Source organism: Oncorhynchus kisutch, linkage group LG3, assembly GCF_002021735.2.
Source record: "Oncorhynchus kisutch isolate 150728-3 linkage group LG3, Okis_V2, whole genome shotgun sequence".
NCBI classification, from domain to species: Eukaryota; Metazoa; Chordata; class Actinopteri; order Salmoniformes; family Salmonidae; genus Oncorhynchus; species Oncorhynchus kisutch.
The window spans coordinates 77,255,521-77,261,336 of record NC_034176.2 but is presented as its reverse complement, the minus strand read 5'-3'; positions in this window follow the sequence as shown (position 1 = coordinate 77,261,336).

Genomic DNA, 5,816 nt, shown 5'->3' with positions numbered 1-5,816 from the left:
CACTTGAGTGGGTTGTCCGGGTTCCTGTCCGGGTTGGTGCCCCCCCTCAGGTTTGTGCTGTGGGGGAGATCTTTATGGGCTATACTCTGCCTTGTCTCAGGATCGTAGGTTGGTGATTGAAAATATCCCTCTAGTGGTGTGGGCTGTGCTATATTCTCTCTCTCTCTCTCTCTCTCTCTCTCTCTCTCGTCTCTCTTCTCTCTCTCTCTCTCTCTCTCTCTCTCTCTCTCTCTCTCTCTCTCTCTCTCTCTCTCTCTCTCTCTCTCTCTCTCTCTCTCTCTCTCTCTCTCTCTCTCTCTCTCCTCTCTCTCTCTCTCTCTCTCTCTCTCTCTCTCCTCTCTCTCTCTCTCTCTCTCTCTCTCTCTCTCTCTCTCTCTCTCTCTCTCTCTCTCTCTCTCTCTCTCTCTCTCTCTCTCTCTCTCTCTCTCTCTCTCTCTCTCTCTCTCTCTCTCTCTCTCTCTCTCTCTCTCTCTCTCTCTCTCTCTCTCTCTCTCTCTCTCTCTCTCTCTCTCTCTCTCTCTCTCTCTCTCATTGCCTGATGACTCCTTGCAGTCCTTTACAATAAATTTCAGTATATTATCACCTTACCTGTTTGAAGGTGTTAATGGTTTATGGGGAGGCAGGGCAGCCTAGTGGTTAGAGCGTTGGACTAGTAACTGGAAGGTTGCAAGTTCAAACCCCCGAGTTGACAAAGTACAAGCAGTTAACAGGCAGTTAACCCACTGTTCCTAGGCCGTCATTGAAAATAAGAATTTGTTCTTAACTGACTTGCTTAGGTAAAATAAAAATGGTTTATGCTAAGGTTAAGTTCTTTTAGGATGCCCAGGCTGTTGTCATTAGTGCACATGAAGCAAGGGTTTCTTATTGGACAAGTTCAGGTCGACCTGTTTGCTTCCTTTACTTAATATAGTAATAATAATAATTATAATAATAATACCTCAGGTGATACTTTAGCTCTTCCATTTTCAGATGTTTTGGGGCTAAGACCTAAGTTTATTATTTTTGTTAAGTTCATTAGTTTTGTATTTTATTTTTACATTTAATCTTTACATTCCTGTAAATACAAACTCTGGATCCAATCTTCATCATCACCACCTGATTCCGTCTGAGCTGTTGGTGCCCCACCATAAATAAATAGGCCTCTATCCTAACACACACACATAAAGAATAAATACACATATACATGCTATAACCTGACTTCCTGTCGATAGTGGGACCAATGAGGGCAGACAGACTTCTGATCGGTGCACCACGGGTTCTGTGTGTGTGCGTGAGTGAGTGTGTGCGTGTCCTAAAGGAAGTGGAGGAGAGGGGTTAGACTATTTCAGTCTCTCTGATCAATGGATCAGCTCTGTTGGAGGATCAATCACTTGACCTTCAGAGTTACAGCACCACACCCAGCATGCTAAAACTTGACTTCCAACCACTCTATCCCCCATAGGCATCTTGGGTCTGAAGGAGACACAGGGAGACAAAGTGTGTTATCATTCTTCCCTTCCAAACAGCACCAGTGTTCACTAGGAGCAATCAGGTTCAATGACTTGTCAAAAGCAGAGGATAAAATTAGCAGGACAGCAGCTCCCTAGGACCTAAGCCCTAATTCCTACCACTACTCTATTCTACCTCTCTCTTTCTACCTCCCTAGGACCTAAGCCCTAATTCCTACCACTACTCTATTCTACCTCTCTCTTTCTACCTCCCGAGGACCTAAGCCCTCATTCCTACCACTACTCTACTCTACCTCTCTCTTTCTACCTCCCTAGGACCTAAGCCCTAATTCCTACCACTACTCTACTCTACCTCTCTCTTTCTACCTCCCTAGGACCTAAGCCCTAATTCCTACCACCTCTCTCTCTCTGTCTCTCGTAGTAAATGTAACATTAACGTGGGATCTTCTGAGTGCTTCTGCTCACAGAACACATCTCCTCATATCAATCACACTCACCTTCTCTGAAGTAGGCTTTTCCTGCACACACACAAACACCCTGGAGTAGGCTTTCCCTGTGCCCTATGCCCTAACACGCAAACAAATACCCTGGAGTAGGCTTTCCCTGTGCCCTATGCCCTAACACGCACACAAACACCCTGGAGTAGGCTTTCCCTGTGCCCTATGCCCTAACACGCACACAAACACCCTGGAGTAGGCTTTCCCTGTGCCCTAACACGCACACAAACACCCTGGAGTAGGCTTTCCCTGTGCCCTAACACGCACACAAAAACCCTGGAGTAGGCTTTCCCTGTGCCCTATGCCCTAACACGCAAACAAACACCCTGGAGTAGGCTTTCCCTGTGCCCTATGCCCTAACACGCACACAAACACCCTGGAGTAGGCTTTCCCTGTGCCCTATGCCCTAACACGCACACAAATACCCTGGAGTAGGCTTTCCCTGTGCCCTATGCCCTAACACGCACACAAACACCCTGGAGTAGGCTTTCCCTGTGCCCTATGCCCTAACACGCACACAAACACCCTGGAGTAGGCTTTCCCTGTGCCCTATGCCCTAACACGCAAACAAACACCCTGGAGTAGGCTTTCCCTGTGCCCTATGCCCTAACACGCAAACAAACACCCTGGAGTAGGCTTTCCCTGTGACCTATGCCCAAACACGCAAACAAACACCCTGGAGTAGGCTTTCCCTGTGCCCTATGCCCTAACACGCACACAAACACCCTGGAGTAGGCTTTCCCTGTGCCCTATGCCCTAACACGCACACAAACACCCTGGAGTAGGCTTTCCCTGTGCCCTATGCCCTAACACGCACACAAACACCCTGGAGTAGGCTTTCCCTGTGCCCTATGCCCTAACACGCAAACAAACACCCTGGAGTAGGCTTTCCCTGTGCCCTATGCCCTAACACGCAAACACCCTGGAGTAGGCTTTCCCTGTGCCCTATGCCCTAACACGCACACAAACACCCTGGAGTAGGCTTTCCCTGTGCCCTATGCCCTAACACGCAAACACCCTGGAGTAGGCTTTCCCTGTGCCCTATGCCCTAACACGCAAACAAACACCCTGGAGTAGGCTTTCCCTGTGCCCTATGCCCTAACACGCACACAAACACCCTGGAGTAGGCTTTCCCTGTGCCCTATGCCCTAACACGCACACAAATACCCTGGAGTAGGCTTTCCCTGTGCCCTAACACGCACACAAACACCCTGGAGTAGGCTTTCCCTGTGCCCTATGCCCTAACACGCACACAAACACCCTGGAGTAGGCTTTCCCTGTGCCCTATGCCCTAACACGCAAACAAACACCCTGGAGTAGGCTTTCCCTGTGCCCTATGCCCTAACACGCAAACAAACACCCTGGAGTAGGCTTTCCCTGTGACCTATGCCCAAACACGCAAACAAACACCCTGGAGTAGGCTTTCCCTGTGCCCTATGCCCTAACACGCACACAAACACCCTGGAGTAGGCTTTCCCTGTGCCCTATGCCCTAACACGCACACAAACACCCTGGAGTAGGCTTTCCCTGTGCCCTATGCCCTAACACGCACACAAACACCCTGGAGTAGGCTTTCCCTGTGCCCTATGCCCTAACACGCAAACAAACACCCTGGAGTAGGCTTTCCCTGTGCCCTATGCCCTAACACGCAAACACCCTGGAGTAGGCTTTCCCTGTGCCCTATGCCCTAACACGCACACAAACACCCTGGAGTAGGCTTTCCCTGTGCCCTATGCCCTAACACGCAAACACCCTGGAGTAGGCTTTCCCTGTGCCCTATGCCCTAACACGCAAACAAACACCCTGGAGTAGGCTTTCCCTGTGCCCTATGCCCTAACACGCACACAAACACCCTGGAGTAGGCTTTCCCTGTGCCCTATGCCCTAACACGCAAACAAACACCCTGGAGTAGGCTTTCCCTGTGCCCTATGCCCTAACACGCAAACAAACACCCTGGAGTAGGCTTTCCCTGTGCCCTATGCCCTAACACGCACACAAACACCCTGGAGTAGGCTTTCCCTGTGCCCTATGCCCTAACACGCACACAAACACCCTGGAGTAGGCTTTCCCTGTGACCTATGCCCTAACACGCACACAAACACCCTGGAGTAGGCTTTCCCTGTGCCCTAACACGCACACAAACACCCTGGAGTAGGCTTTCCCTGTGCCCTATGCCCTAACACGCACACAAACACCCTGGAGTAGGCTTTCCCTGTGCCCTATGCCCTAACACGCAAACACCCTGGAGTAGGCTTTCCCTGTGCCCTATGCCCTAACACGCAAACACAAACACCCTGGAGTAGGCTTTCCCTGTGCCCTATGCCCTAACACGCAAACAAACACACTGGAGTAGGCTTTCCCTGTGCCCTATGCCCTAACACGCAAACAAACACCCTGGAGTAGGCTTTCCCTGTGCCCTATGCCCTAACACGCAAACACCCTGGAGTAGGCTTTCCCTGTGCCCTATGCCCTAACACGCACACAAACACCCTGGAGTAGGCTTTCCCTGTGCCCTAACACGCAAACACCCTGGAGTAGGCTTTCCCTGTGCCCTATGCCCTGACACGCAAACAAACACCCTGGAGTAGGCTTTCCCTGTGCCCTATGCCCTAACACGCACACAAACACCCTGGAGTAGGCTTTCCCTGTGCCCTATGCCCTAACACGCAAACAAACACCCTGGAGTAGGCTTTCCCTGTGTCCTATGCCCTAACACGCACACAAATACCCTGGACTAGGCTTTCCCTGTGCCCTATGCCCTAACACGCACACAAACACCCTGGAGTAGGCTTTCCCTGTGCCCTATGCCCTAACACGCACACAAACACCCTGGAGTAGGCTTTCCCTGTGCCCTATCATGCACACAAACACCCTGGAGTAGGTTCCTGTTTTCTCCACAGTAACATGTCAGCTCTGATTATGTGTTCCGTCTGCTGTTTCCTTTAGGAGCTTCTATTTCAGAGCTCTTTCCCAGTCCTCCACACACGTGTTCAGTGTGTGTGTCTCTTCATGCAGAGAGGATATCCATCACGTAATCTGTTGGTCCCTAACCCTACAGAGGAAACACAAAACAAGGTGTGTGTGTGATTCATGGGCCCGTTAATTAACTGCGTGGGAAAGCTGTCTCTTCCCATCAGAACTCATATACAGTGCTGTGATACACAGGGCAGGAAAACTTAACCCTAACACACACACACACACACCATCTGGAGGCACAAACCATCTGGAGGTACTTTCCTTTGTGCTCTGTCACACAACCAAAAACAACGACAATAAATTCCGCCAGTAAAGTCAATGAAGCTAGTTGATGGGGCCAGGCGATGAGGGGGTGAGGGGATGAGGGGGTGAGGGGATAAGGGCGTGAGGGGATGAGGGGGTGAGGGGGTGAGGGGGTGAGGGGATAAGGGGGTGAGGGGATGAGGAGCTGGTCGACGTAGGTGTGCTAACTGAGACCCTCTGTGATAGGTCCACAGAGAGGATGGAAGGCAGGTGGGAAAGGGGAGAAGTGTCAGTTGTGGGAGTAATGAGGAGGGGAATTGGAGAGGGAGAGGAGAGAGGGGTGGAAAGGGAAAGGGGAGAGGAGAGGAGAAAAGGGTGGGAAGGGTAGACCTACTCAAATAATATATTTCCTTGAATGAGCTGCCTCGCTGAACAGGAGAACAATAATCCACCTCTGATGTCTAACCTTAAACAGGTCTTGTTTTGTAAATGTCTGATGTCTAACCTTAAACAGGTCTTGTTTTGTAAATGTCTGATGTCTAACCTTAAACAGGTCTTGTTTTGTAAATGTCTGATGTCTAACCTTAAACAGGTCTTGTTTTGTAAATGTCTGATGTCTAACCTTAAACAGGTCTTGTTTTATAAATGTCTG